General features: G+C 35.2%; 1 long non-coding RNA gene across 1 annotated transcript; it reads right to left on the reverse strand.

Annotated features, from left to right (window-relative positions):
* Window positions 1-10541: 10541 nt before the first annotated feature.
* Window positions 10542-13840, reverse strand: LOC137825593 (uncharacterized). The gene is made up of 3 exons (XR_011083315.1): window positions 13490-13840; window positions 12133-12197; window positions 10542-10758 (listed from the first exon to the last, which is right to left on the reverse strand). It is a non-coding gene; the product is annotated as an uncharacterized lncRNA (long non-coding RNA).
* Between the last annotated feature and the right edge of the window lie 1712 nt (window positions 13841-15552).

Genomic DNA, 15552 nt, shown 5'->3' on the forward strand with positions numbered 1-15552 from the left:
AAGTGGAATTTGTTAGAATGGATGGCTTTAAACTAGAGGGGGGTGAATGGTTTAAAGAGGGATTTCGAAAACTTTTAAGTCAAGAATGAAATTATCTCAAGAAACAATTGATAAGGAATCCAGTTTGCCAAAACAATAAGCAAAAACAACAGCACCAGAAAAACAATCGGTTGTTTATACCAATTTACAAATATCAAAATTGAATTTAAAGAGTTAAGGATAGAGAAAATGCACACAGATGTTTATACTGGTTCACTCTAAACCCAGAGCTACATCCAGTCTTCTCATAAACCACTGAGGAATTCCACTAAGCAATCAAACCTAGATCACTTACAACACAACCAAGAAAGTGACCTTGATCCCCTCAAGACACACATTACTCTTGGCCAACACACCAACACTAAGAATGTTGATCTTGATCCCCTCAAGAACACACAACACTTCTCAGCAAACACACAAAAGAAACTTGTTCAACAAATACAAGGATTACACTTGTTACAGAAGCAAATCTGAAATCAATACAAGCAGAAATCCTATCTCACACTCTTTGATCATCAATCTCTAAGCAATCTCAACTCTTTGAAAATCAGAATCTTGTTGTTCCAAAAAAAAATTATTATTTCTCAAATCTGTTTTACTGAATTTATTCAAAGATGTTTGTTATCAAATCTTAACAAACTTATTCATTGCATTTAAAGATTGGTCAAAGCATTAAAGACTGGAGCGTAATCAGTTAGAATCATTTAAAGCTCAGTCAAAACAAAAACCATTTTTCTGTTATGGTACCAAAACAAACAATCGGTTGTTTTCTCGAATCAATTGGTTGTTTTGGTTTTAATAGCTCAACCATTTGAAAAACAGTTTTCAATCTTTTCTAAAAACATCTAAGTATAAAACAATCGGTTGTTTCGACAAAACAATCGGTTGTTTTTCACTTAGTTTGAAAAACACTTTTCTTTTAAAATATTGAGAATGCCTATGCTTTGGATTCAATCAAGAGTAGATTACAAAACAATCTACCCCAGATCCTATCTAAGACAACTCAGCAACAGCAAGCACAGCCAAGCCTTCAACATCCTTCAAAGGGTTTGGATTCTTCAAAGCTTGAACACCACTTGGTTCAACAGAATTAGGGTTTATTGGTGAGGCATCTTGTGACGCGTTGCACAAGCTTAGCGCAGTCGCGACACAAGACTTACCTCTTCTGGAGTGCAATCTTTCTAACAACATGGCCGCCAGGGTACCAACTCATGTACCAGCGCTGCGGCGTCATCTGTTATGTGGGTGCCCTAATTATTCACGTGCCATGCATGAAGTCTTTCCCTGGAAACCCTAACCCAGCAGTTAATAAAAACATACCAAAACAAATTTAAATGAGATTAAGGATAGAAAGAATCACACAACATATTTATATTGGTTCACTCTTATCCAAGAGCTACATCCAGTCCCCAGAAACCACTGGGTATCCCACTATACAATCAATAACCTTGATTACAACCCACACACCAAAAAGGATGATCTTGAACCCTTCAAGAACACACACCTTATTTGGCAAACAATACACCGAAGATACAGAACACCCTCTAGATCTGCACAGAACACGTTTACACAAAATTACAAGATTCAAGAGAGAAAAGGAATGATCACACCTGATACAGATTGAATTCAAAAGTTACAAAGCAATCATATTCCACTCTTAGCAAAATTCAAAGCTTGAAGAAAATCTTGGAGAAAACTGATTTGAAAGATTTAATCAGATATCTTAACACCAGAAGCGTAAAACAAATCATTTAAACTCCAAAAGTTTGTTAAAAACATTTAATGCAAACAATCAGTTGAAACGTCGAAACAACCAATTGAATTGGTTTGACAGCAAGGTCAACCAATTTCAAGCTTTGTCAAAACCTATTTCAAAAACACTAAGTGTAAAACAACCGATTGAAATGATAAAACAACAGGTTGTTTTTCCAAAGGAATTTGATTTAAACCAACTTTGGATCCTAACTCAGAGTGGATTACAAATTCAAAGTACCCAAAACCCACACACACAAGCAGCAGCAAAGCCTTCAACCAATCTTCATGGATTTAGAGACATCAAAGCATATCTTCAATAATCTCCCCCTATTTCATGAAGACAAATCCCTAGTTTGTTTGCATTGTTCGGTTTGAATTTGAAAGTACTTGCAAAACAATAAATGTGCATGTACCAGAGAGCAATCATATCAAGCTTTCTCTTGCACCAATGAACCAGTTTTCACCATGTGATTTTCATAAAGAAAACCAGCAAAATCAGTGTGAGAAAACCAGTGTGAATGAGGTGCATAATTAGAGTTTTTATAGTAGCATACTAAACCAGTTTTAACCAGATTAAAACATATATGTATCAACATACAAACCAGATAATTCTCCCTCTATTTGTCTTCACAAATAGAGTAGAAGAAGGTATAAAAACATAAAAAAAATGTTCAGCAAGATGAAACGAAATGAGAAAGAAAGCTTTAAAGATCTTCAATCCTCTTTCCCATATTTGTTCATCCAGATTCTAAAATCTCGCCAAACATAACTCATGAGGAATCCTTTGTTCATCTGCAAAGTTGTCCATTCTGCTCACCATCAATCTTTCAAATGGTGACATGTGTTCCCGCCGGCTGACCGAAAACGTCTTCGTGCGTTTACGACAATCTCACGCCCAAGAATCCATGTGTTCACTCGTTCTTTCCTTTCGATTGAACACCTAAAAACACAAAGACAAAGGGCGCCCTAGAGGTCGTTTGCCCTCCGACGCTCAAGTCAATCTTAGGGCTAGGAAACACCAAAATTGTGTGTATATGTGTGTGTTAAGCGGCGCAAATGAATAATGTACCTTACTAAGTTTGTTACTTCCCTTTATATAGCCTAGAGTTTCCACTGTTTCCATTACCCAAAATAGGCTTCCTGAGGGGGTGGGCCCCAACGTTGCAATTACCCACTCATAGGATAACCTAGCGTGTAGGGTCCCCTCAGAATTTTCCAGTGAGTAAATCAATTGCAATAAGGAAAAACAGTAAGCACGTTTTCAGAAAACAGAGGAATCCTAACAGGAATGAAAAACAGAATTAAGAACTAGCAAAGACATAATGGAAAATGATGTATAGGAACTTGTATAGGTCTAAAATACAAGTATGAACTCAATTCTAAAATAGAAAATGCACAAAGGATCAAATATCAAACTCAGAAAAATTATATGACACCAAAGCAAGAAACAAAAAATTCAATAAAAGTACTACAAGAAGTGATGACAATTATGGAAAAACATGACTATGACAAAACTTGTATGGAATCAAAAAGGAAAATACACAAACATATGATAGGCACAATTAAGAAAACAGCAAGAAAACTCAAAATAAGCCTAAAAACAGAAATGTAAACGGTAAGAATTAAAGAGCTCTTGAATTAAAGTGCAACACAACTCAAAAATTAAACAAGAACACACCTAAACTCTAGATACCACATGATATGATTCCAATAGCACAATATGAATGATTCTTGACATTCTTAGGAATCATCTTGAGTTGGATATGAGATAGGCACTTTAAGATAGAATTGGATCAAGGTTTTATGTTCAAGAACTCACCAAGACTAGTACCAAAACCCAAACTCATATGAAAGTTCTATGTATTGTCAAATTGAATCCAAAACAGCAACTAGAAAAGAAGAAGAATCAAAGATGAACGGCAGAAAGTAAATGACCGAAGCAAAAAGCAATAGAAGCTAAAAAACCGAACTGAAAAAGCAAAGGAAACAAGCTAAGACATGAACATAAAAAGAGAAGGAAGGAAGGAGAAGAGAAAACTCATGAAGATGGAGGATTGGTTGGATGATCACGCCACTTAGAGGATGGAGACTCCAAGATGAGTGTGCTATGCCGCCACTTGAGGTAACCAAGAACACTCAAGATAAGACTAAGTGAGGAAGGCACAAAGCTCTCTAATTCTCTCTCAAATTGAGTAGAGTTTCTCTAATTCAAAATTCAAATCTGAAAAATACAAGGGCAGCACCTTAATTTATAGCCTAGAGGTGCTGAAATGCAAAGCTAATTAAATTCAAAATTCCCCCCCAAATTACATGAAAGTGGCGCCAATCCTAGAGCATGAGGAAGGTGTGACCTCCTCTCTTAGTTTGGCACCTCCCTATTACATCTACACCTCCCTACTAAACGCACACCCCCCCTAAGACTCCTAAACTAAAGACCTAAAGATGCTTTTACAAAAGAGGTTTCTTATGTTTCCCTCTAAGCAACTTCAAACAAAGAAATTACAAAAAGAGAAAACAAACGTCCATTAGCTTCTAAAGCCTTGAACATGCTCCTTGTAAGCCTTTGAGGTGGGCTTTGAACTCCATGAGCGTCCTCCATTTGAGCCTCAACCTCTTCTTTCTCTTGATGATTGGCCTCCATGTCCACTTGAGCTTGATCTCCATCAACCTGGATGCCTCCTCGTGCACCTGATCTCTAGGATCACCCGTCCTGGAAGTGCCCTAGTTGTTCACGTGCCATGCATGCAGCTCGCCCCTGGAACATGACCCTCACAGGTCGTATCTTTTCCAGTGGCTCTATACTTGTGTTATGCCTGAACGCGTCATCCACATCACACGCATGGACCCTCGTGACCTAGGCTTCTCTCTAACTGATAACTGGTGTGTGTTGTCTGGGGTCCACCTTTCACGGCCCAGCTCTACTGTTTGAGTCACCGATGTCCGATCTCTCACTGTCCTCATTATACAGTCAATAACACATCACCACATCCTGGTGATCGACGCCTGACCACTCCTCGGCACCTTGGTTCACATGCCTGACGAGGCATTGGCCCACGCCGCTCGTGGGGCCCAGCTTACGTGGCCCCATTATTACTAGTGGTCAACGACGCCCATGGACTGGTCAGTACACAAGCCCCCCCAATCTCGAGCTGTAACTTGTTCAGTGAAGAGACTAAGTATTCGCCCCTGGCGACCTACATGGCTCTGTGTGACAGGACGTGAATAATGCGCCGAAGTGACGCCTTTATGTGCCCATTTTAACTGCGCACGCGTGTTTTGATCAACAGTCAGGGCTTAACGTCGCTTGCGCTTCTTTGTTTACGTTAAGTATTCAAAAACGCGCGCTTCCAATCACTGTTCCATCATTCTTAGAAACATCTTCGATTTCTTCATCTTCTTCCTCGAGCGCTCTCGCGTTTCCCTCTATAAAGTCCAGAACTTTCATCCAATTTTGATCAAAAGGTACGAACTTTACCCATTGATCGCCCTTATTTATCGATTTTGATGCTTAATAACTGTCTGGGACTGTTTAGACTTCTTTTGCATTTTAAGCTTTCTCTGTTTTTTCTCCGTTCCTCTGTTTTTCTGGGTTTTCTTTGAATGTGGGGTTTTTCTGAGTTTTCGCAGAGTTACGCCATAGCCCCTTTCTGAACCTTCGTTTCCTTCTTTTTCTTGTTTTCTAGCTTTCTTAGATATGGCTCGAACGAAAACGACATCCAACCCTCCACCCCATGTAGATTACAAAGCCTTGTACCCCTGGGCCTTTACGGAGCTTCTCGCCGAGACCTCTACCCTCACCTCTAGCGAGGATGTGAGGAAACACAAGGACGGAGAGCCTGGCTGTGCAGGGCGCGTCTTCGGGCATGAGAGCGACGCTTACATTTTCGTTCGACCCTGCGCTAAGGGAGAACCCGTGTGCTCCGACGAACAGACCAACGATGGAGAGCCCTACTTTTTCCTGTAGCAAACCGTCTTCAAACGGACTAAGTTGCGTCTTCCCCTCACTGGCTTCGAGAGGGCATTGTTGACAGAAATCAACGTGGCCCCCACCCAGCTGCATCCCAACAGCTGGGCCTTCATGAGGGCCTTCTCAATTCTGTGCAACCACTTTGGGCATCCTCCCTCTGTGGACGTTTTCCTCCATTTTTTCGAGGCTAAGAGTTCGGGGAAGAATCTCTGGGTGAGTTTCAATGGCGTGGCAGGGAGAGTTCTCCTCACACTGTTCCAACAATCATATAAGGGCTTCAAAGGGAAGTTCTTCAGAGTGTGTTGCACCGACCATGAAGAGGTGACTTTGAATCCCACAAAGCCTACTCACCCTCTTTGCACACCACACACACCTCAAGCCAGAATCACACTGACTTTACAGGATTTTACACATTTATACAGAATGTTATATGAACAATTACAAGAACTTGAACAGGATTAGAAAACACCTGGTAAAACATAATAAACCAGCACCCTATAGATCAATTCTTTTAACCATAACAAAGCACAAAGCAATCTTGCTAAAAACTTGGTAGAAACCTTTTCACAAACAGTTTTGTAATCTCTCAAATCAATCTCAACTCAGAGTATCAAAAGTTTTATGGTTTCGTAAATCTTTAAACGTTTGAATTAAAAACATATTTATAATACTTGAAATGTTAATGTTAAAGCAAATCTAAACAACCAAATCAGTTGAAACAGAGTTTCAAAAAGCTATTACAAGGACATACATTTAATCGATTAAAACCACGATTTAACCGGTTGAATGCTTTTGTCAGTTATAAAACAATTTCAAAACCTTCTTTGCCAGCTAAGTTACAAACAACCGATTATTTCGAAACTTTAATCGGTTGTTTTTCCCTTTGCATGGAAAAATACTTTAATCTTTAAAATTGATTAAAATGAGCTTTGTCTGAGATTCAAAACTGCTCTTTACAAAGATTCTAAACCCCATACCAAAACCTAAACCTAAAACATCACACAGCTTCAGGCTTCATTTGGATTTGACACATCAAAGCTTCCCATCTTCAACAATCTCCCCCTATTTGATGGAGACAAATCCCTGAGATGGTTTTAGAAAATATCTTTGTTGAGAATCTGTTGAAACCTGCAAACACTGAACAAACACAGAATAGTCTAGTCCAAACAGATTTGCTGAATTTCTTGGTCAGCAAGCTTAGTGCTTCTCCTTCACTGTCATCACTTGAGTCTTGACTGTTTTTATGTCCAGATCCTTCAAGGGATTGTTCCTCACATGCTTATCCCCACTTTCTTGAACATTCAGCCTATTCATCTCTAATTCATGTTCTTTGAGCTTTCCAAATAGTGAAGTTGTGGTCATAAATGTTAAATCCTTAGACTCGGAGATAACAGTGACCTTGGGCTGCCAAGATCTATTTAGGCACTTGAGAATTTTGATGTTGAGTTCCTCTTTTTCGAACATCTTCCCAAGACTCATGAGGTGGTTGACAATATAGGTAAACCAATGTTGTACATCAGCAATTGTCTTCCTTTTCTGCATCCTAAACATCTCATATTCTTGAATGAGAGCATGCTTCCTTGCTCTTTTCACGTCATTTGTTCCTTCATGAGTAACTTCTAGAGTATCCCACATTTCCTTTGCTGATTCACATTGTGATACCCTGAAAAACTCATCAAAACTTAAGGTAGATGTAATAATATTCTTTGCAATACAATCATATTTAGCCTTTTTGCTTTCATGCTCAGTCCATTGGGACTAAGGTTTTTCATAAATAACTTTATCATTTTCAAGCATAGGAACAAAAGGACCATTTTTAATTGCATCCCGAATTCCTTTATTAATTGATTCTACAAAAATCTTAGCCCTAACCTTCCAGAACTGGTAATTTACACCATAGAATAGAGGTGGTCTATTAATAGATGCACCCTCCCCAAAGAGTAGTTTATCATCCATGAAAAAATATTTTTTGGATCAAAACTTGAATGACTTTCTAGAACCTAGCTCTTGATGCCAATTGTTAGAATTGTAGGCCTTAAACAAGAGGGGGGTGAATTGTTTTTAAAAATTTTTGCAAATATTGAAGGTATAGAGAAAGCTAATAAAGAATCAAAGAGAAAGAAATCCAGTTGCCAAGAAACAAATATGTTTTATTATGTTTCTAGAAAATCAATTGGTTGTTTATGAGATTCAAACGGTTGTTTTTATCAACAGTTAATAAAAACAAATCAAAATAGATTTAAATGAGATTAAGGATAGAAAGAATCACACAACAAATTTATACTGGTTCACTTTTATCCAAGAGCTACATCCAGTCCCCAGAAATCACTGGGTATTCCACTAAACAATCAATAACCTTGATTACAACCCACACACCAAAGAGCTGATCTTGAACCCTTTAAGAACACACACCTTATTTGACAAAGATTACACCACAAATCATAGAACACCCTCTGGATCTGCACAGAACACGTTCACACAAAATTACAGTATTCAAGATAGAAAAGTAATTATCACAACTGATACAAATTGAATTCAAAAGTTACAAAGCAATCATATTCCACTCTTAGCAAAATTTTATTCCACTCTTAGCAAAATTCTTGAAGGAAACTTATTTGAAAGATTTAATCTGATATCTTAACACCAGGAGCGTAAAAGAGATTATTTAAACTCCAAAAGGTTGTTAAGAACATTTAATGCAAAAGCCAAATCAGTTTTGAATCAATTAAAACAGATTTACTAAACTTGAAAAATTTTGTTAAGCAGTTTTAAAAAACAATTGGTTGAAAAGTCGAAACAATCGATTGAATTGGTTTGACTGCAAGGTCAACCCATTTCAAGCTTTTTCAAAACCTATTTCAAAAACATTAAGTGTAAAACAACCGATTGAAACGATAAAACAACAGGTTGTTTTTCCACTTCTCTGGAAAACACTCTTTTTCAAAGGAATTTGATTTAAACCAACTTTGGATCCTAACTAAGAGTGGATTACAAAATCAAACTACCCAGAACCCACACACACAAGCAGCAACAAAACCTTCATCCAATCTGCATGGATTTGGAGACATCAAACCCTATCTTCAACAGGCGTAACCTATCTTAAGCTTCATCATCATTCTCCATACACCAAAACTTCACAATTTCTTTCACTCATTTTAGCCACCCAATCCCTCCAAATTCTGCACCCTAAAATACAAAACAAAAGACTCAAAGCAATGCAAGCTAGGATTGCATCAAAGAGGAAAGGAAAAAGGGAACAAAGATGAACTTACTCTATCAGATATTTTTATCTCGCAGTCTTGTAGTCTTCACTGTCAGGAGTCTAATGGCGTACTCCTATCCTCAAACAGATGAGCAAGGAGGTCAGAATCTTAGAGAGAAGGCAGAGGAAAAGAAAATAGAGTTTTTAGAAAGATGATGGTTCTCTTAAAATGAAACCTGAATAACTGAATTTCTATTTATATGCTCTTTTAAATTTAATAATAAAGTATTCAGGTGTCATTTTAATTATACCACTTCTACGTTAAAACTAATTTTCTCAGTCTTTACACCTACAATAAGAGCATTTGTTTGACTTATTTGGAAGTGGTTTATCCATTTCATTATGTATATGATTAGTTATTAGTTTTCTTGATTCCATATGGCATATGTAGGGGTCTGGGATGAAATCTGATCCCATATAAGTAATGTAACACCTCAAAAATACATCTAACTATTATAATACAAGTTCTATAGGTTTCTATACAAGATTAGAGTATTTCAAAAGGTTCATATGCACGATTAGGAATTATATAAATACAATATTTACATTATAAGGTTCAAAACAACATCCTAAAGCCCTTCAGACCCTCCGACACCTATATGATCATCTGCTCATGTGCGTAGTACAGTCATCACAGTTCAAATACAACAAGAAAAAGCAAGGGTAAGCTAATAAAAAGAAATTTCATAACATAATCATTTATATACATTTCTTTAAATGTTTTCATACAATTTTCACCATTCATATATGATACATTTCATTCAATCACATAACCTTTAAAAATTCACAACATTCAAGAACCTTTCCAACATCAAAACAATATTTAACCTCCAACTATCAAAACCTAATATTTATACATTTCCACACAACATAAAATCAAACAGTTTTATCAAATAATATCTCTACAAGAGAAATTGAAACTTGGGTCACGTCCCCTCCACATTCAGATCTTCTAACCTAAGGTACTAGTGAAAGTTAAAGTTAGCTTCCCTTCACTACAAAAAAACATGTATATTGCGGCGGTTATTTTTGCAAAAACTGGCGTTTTTAATCGCCGCATTATACGTCTGTGGTGGTACTGCGTACCGCCAGAATTCTTGCTGCCACAAAGTTTAATGTGGCGGTCAATTGAGAACCGTTGCAGCAGACGCCATATTATGCATTGTATAAAGCGGCGATTTTAAGGGTGTAATTGGCGTTAGTTATAAATGTCGTAATTTTAAAGCTGGGTAAACCAATTCTAACGTAAATAGTGGCAGTTTTAACCGCCACTTAATACAGTATAGTATGACATTTATAATACACTTTATAACTGTCATAATTCGAATATTAAATATTTAATTTAATTTTTAATATTTATAATAATTTATTTAATTCTATTTTATAATTTGATTTCATAATATTATTTAATTTCGTATTATAATTAAACTTTAATTTAATTTTTAACATTTATAATAATTTATTTAATTCTATTTTATAATTTGATAAATATAATATAATTAAAATTGATAAATATAATAATCAAAAGATGAGTTCATTCATTCATTGAAAGAACAAAGTTCATAATGTCAAACTAATCCAAACAACAAGTAAATTAAAAATTGACAAAATATAAATTGTTTCACTTTCTAAACATATTACAAGTAAATTCTCAATACTAATTTGTCTTACTCCCTCCTCCACTTGATCTTATATTCTGGTTTGTTGATCGAGCACCACTAGCAACATCCGGTGCCTGAAATAAGTTAAAATATGTTTAAAGTTAATTGACAATTTTTAAAAAATAAATGAAAATAATATTATAATAAAATTTTAAGTATAGTAATTTATACAAGCACATTATACAAGCAATCTGTAAGCTTCAAAATAGATCTGGATGGTTGAATATAAAGTTAGATCCAAACCAATTTGCAAGTTGGTTTGGATCGATTGTTGTCTCTACAAATTTCTTAATCATTCTATAAATAACCATTATCATATAAAGAACATATTGATGATGCAAAAGATTTTTGAAGGTGGTGTCATATTGGTTCAGCCGCAAGGCCAGCAAGGAGTTTAATCATCAACTTAAACCAGTGACAGGTTTCAATGAATCAATGTTTATTAAATAAAAGGTGATCTTTTCAATAATGCAGAATTATTCAAGGTACCAACAGTATTTTATATATGCAAACATGAAATATTTCTTCAACATAGAAATTTGAGTTTCTTAAATATGGAAAATTAGTCTATAAGCTAACACAATGCAGTCAAATTTAAGATCTAATTTTTAAACAATGCAGACATACAAGAACAAGTTGAGATAATTCATTTTATAGAGTTCAATGGTGTCAATTGATCCAAATAGAATTTTGTAAAATGAAGGATAAACCAAATATAGATCCATAATCTAATACAACTTCAATTTTAGTTGAGCCTAATTCAGTACAGTATTTCTCAGGCCTATATAAGCTCTACTATGGTCATATCCACCATTGATGTGAGATCTCAATAAATACTAACAACCTATAACCAATAACTTAGTCAATCATGCCAAATTACTTAGAAAACTATCATACCCCTTGAATAACAAACCATCAATATACTGTAGTTATCTTGGATTTGAATCAAAGAGTGGGCATCACCAGAATAAATATTCACAATAGACTAGGCTACAAAAGTACCACTTACCAAACACTAGATAAAAGAACGTACCTTCCAGAATTTTAGAAAATTTTCTTAAGCTCCCGAATTTCTCAATATAAAAATGGTATAATGGCATTAGTTAGAGGATACAACAATTATTAAATAAAAAACAACCCAAAACAGAATCTGCAACAAAGAATTATATATGATGTGATACATATACAAACTACACTCAAACAACTTTAAAACAGAAACCCCCGGTCAACCACTGCAAAAGGATCCTAATGCCTCTAAACCCAACCATAAAGTTTCTTTTGAAGCAAAATGAAGTTGAGTCCAGAAAGCAAACAGAGGAGCAAAAGCATGCTTGTTTTTGTTGGGAAAATGTTGCACAAATACAATAAACTAATAGACCATTACAATAGCATATAAATATACCAAAAACAAAAATCTGATATATTGCTTATACAAATTTAAAACCAACCTTGCAGCTATAAGGAACAAGGTGCAGGAGTATGTAGAGGCTAGAGTTATAATTCCTTGAGCATTCTGCATTAATAATTTAAAAATTCATCAAACACAAAGAAATGGTGTGAGTTAACATGACACCTGAAGATGCTATGAGCTCCAGTGCTTGAGTGAACCAACTGCACTCACCCTAGTGAACTACAAACCACGTGCAGTAGTGAATCATCTCATACACTTCTTTTGTTTTTCTTTTTCCTATCTCTTCTGCAACTATCTCATTCACTTATTTAGAACGACCTTGGATATATTTCAACAACAATTAGTTTTTTTTTTTACCTTTTGATTCATAAATGGGTTCAATCATTGCATATTATCAACTACTTTTATTATTTTAAACACCATACATCTCTCTAATCAATAACAACTCTAAAAACTTTACGGAGCTAAAATCCATGGTTCCTTGTAAAAAGTTTTATATCACAACGAATCACAACTCTATTAATGTTGCATGCACATATGTTGACTTAAAATCACATAGAGCTACCAATAACATCTTTGTCAGACAAATAATCTTATTTTGAAGCACGTGATAAAAGATCAATCTCAAGATTCTCTAACTATTTCAATAAACCAATCCTTAAGTTTGAGTCAGAAAGTACATTGGATTAATCTAAAGTTATTATACAAAGGGGTTCATATATTTTCATGAATGAAAAGAGTTTAACTTAAGTTGGGAGTATATGCAGATGAGTTAAATAGTTTGAGAAAGAAGTATGTGAGTGATCCTAAATTGCAGAAAATAGTGTAGTAAAAAGTTTTACACGTTCTATGGCTGTGATGAGTATTGTTACTTTTTTTCTTTTTATTATTATTCTGATTTTACCTTAAGAGTGGTCCTCTTGCATAAAGTGGCATGTTGTATGAAGGGTGGTGTGACAAAAAGGGTAACTACCTAACTGGAAGGAGCACATAGCGTGCGTGTTTTCAGTGTAATAGAAAAAGTTACAGCCCCTGTTATGTAAACATTGAGTGACAGAGTACAAGTCCAATGCGTTGTAGTAGCATTATTTATGGCTTCATCAAGAAGCTAGCGGGGTTAAACCCCCATGGTAACGTGCATGCTTACTTATAGCTACAAAGGTATATGCGTGCCCTTTATTACATGTTGGGACTGCATCACCCATTTGCATATGCACACTCTTTGAGTTTAACTATTGTTTCTACTAAACACTTTTCACATATACATGGTGTGCAAGTGCAAAGAGAGAAGTACAGTGTGATTTTACCTGTTGACGATTTTAACCTATAACAATTTCAAATAAAAGATTCTCAAGACAGAGGTTTAGGGCGTGTGAGCACAAATCTTAAACAACCTTGCGCGGAGGCGGCAATGGCGGACAGAGGAGTGAGCATTAGGGTTTTGTGAAGCTCAGCGGAACAACCTTGCACGGAGGCGGCAATGGCGGACAGAGGAGTGAGCGTTAGGGTTTCGTGAAGGTCAGCGGAACAACCTTGCGCGGAGGCGGCAATGGTGGACAAAGGAGTCAGTGTTAGGGTTTCACGAAAGTTGCGTGACGGTTTCGTGAAGGTCGCGTAAGGGTCGTGAAGGTCGCGAAGAGAGTTATCAGAGAGGGGGAAGAGTGGTGGAAGACGCTAGAAGGGGGAAGGGAGTTATCAGGGAGGCACCTGGTTTCAAAAACAAAATTAGTTTTCAACAAATTAAAAAAAAATGAAAATAAAGAGATATGGTGTAGGAGGGAAAGCAAACACGGGAATTTTATTCTGAAGGATAATTATGACAGTTAAAAATGCCATATTCTAAAAGATCATTGTGGCGGTTACTAAAATGTCGTATTATACGGCAGATTGTGGCAGTTATTAATAACCGCCATATTAAAATCGCCACTTTATACACGTTTTTTTGTAGTGCTTACCTTAATTGATTATTTTCCAAGCAACCTCTAGAATTTTATCTCCTCAGTTTGGATAAGCTTCAAGATATAAGGGCTTAATGCAAGTTACCCAAACAAAACAAAAATTCAATATACATTAGAATAAGTTGAGAGGAGTACTTTTTTCAGCTGACCCAATCAAGATTGATGACTACATCATAGAGAAAAACAAAGAATAAGAGATCTTTGATTCCTTGTTTTTTTTACGGAGGTTACAAGTAGACCAATAATCTTGATTTCGAATGGGATGAGATTCACCTAAGTAAACCTTCAAACTCTACGAAATATTTTATGGAAACTTATTTAAGTAAAAAAATATTTTATAAAAATCTAATTTTCTTTAATATATAAAAAAAGTTATAATAGTAAATTAAACTTATTTTGTTTTATTTTAAATACTAAAAAGCGTATATTTAAATTATTATATATTAAAATATTATAAACATATTACATATATAATTCAAGTTATTATATATATATATATTTTTATTTTTTTTAATTTGTATATATTAATTTATATTATTGTATTCGTCGGACGTGCTCGAATCCTCAACCCAAGCACTTAAGTGTAATAGCTCGGTTATACAGGTCATGTGAGAAATATCCTGCTTGGCCTGGGGTGGGTATAAGCCCAATGACATGTGATGACGTCGACCTAGATAATTGGCAGTCCATATTGAAAAATAATTAAAAGCAAAACCACATGATCAATAACTGAAGTAGTTAAGCGTATATATATTTTCGATGTAAATAAAAGTCGATAGGAATAATGTTGCATTGTATCCGAAAACTAAAGGTGCACATTAACGAAATATTCTTGCGGTTGAGATTATATTCTTGTTGTTGAAGTGATATTCTAGTTGATGAAATTGTTGAAGGAACGTCTATAAAAAGGGGTTAAGACCCTAAGTAGGTAAGTTTTTTTAGAACCCTACACTAGTACAAATTTTATAGTTTGAATGTTCTCACTGACTTTATTGTCGGAGTGTGATCAATAGGTAGAGTCCCCTTCGTTACAATGTGTCCTCATCTCGGTTCAATACACTAAGCAAAATCACTTTAACCCGAAGTCCACTTCCAAGTCTGGCCAAAGTCAACTGGTGAGAACAATTATAATGTAAGATATTAATTTATATTATTATATAAGAAAATGCAAAGTGAGATGTGATTTTCAAATTTATAATGAAATTGTATTTCATGAACACATTTTACTTTTTTAATTTTTTAAAATTTTTATATAAATATATTATAATATTAAAAAATGTAAATGTAGAATGCGATTTTATTTGAAATCGTATTTTGCATGTACGATTTTTTTTTAATTTTTATTTGTTAATTTTATGTTTTGTATTGGTGATTTATCTATTTGAAAATTAGAAAAAAAATTGTCCATTTGAGAAAGAAAAAAAATCACCAGTTTTGGAATAAAAGAACTTCATACAGGCCACAATAATAATATCAACGATTTTCTTCCAACCACCAAA

This window comes from Phaseolus vulgaris, chromosome 8 (assembly GCF_000499845.2).
Source record: "Phaseolus vulgaris cultivar G19833 chromosome 8, P. vulgaris v2.0, whole genome shotgun sequence".
Classification (NCBI taxonomy): Eukaryota; Viridiplantae; Streptophyta; class Magnoliopsida; order Fabales; family Fabaceae; genus Phaseolus; species Phaseolus vulgaris.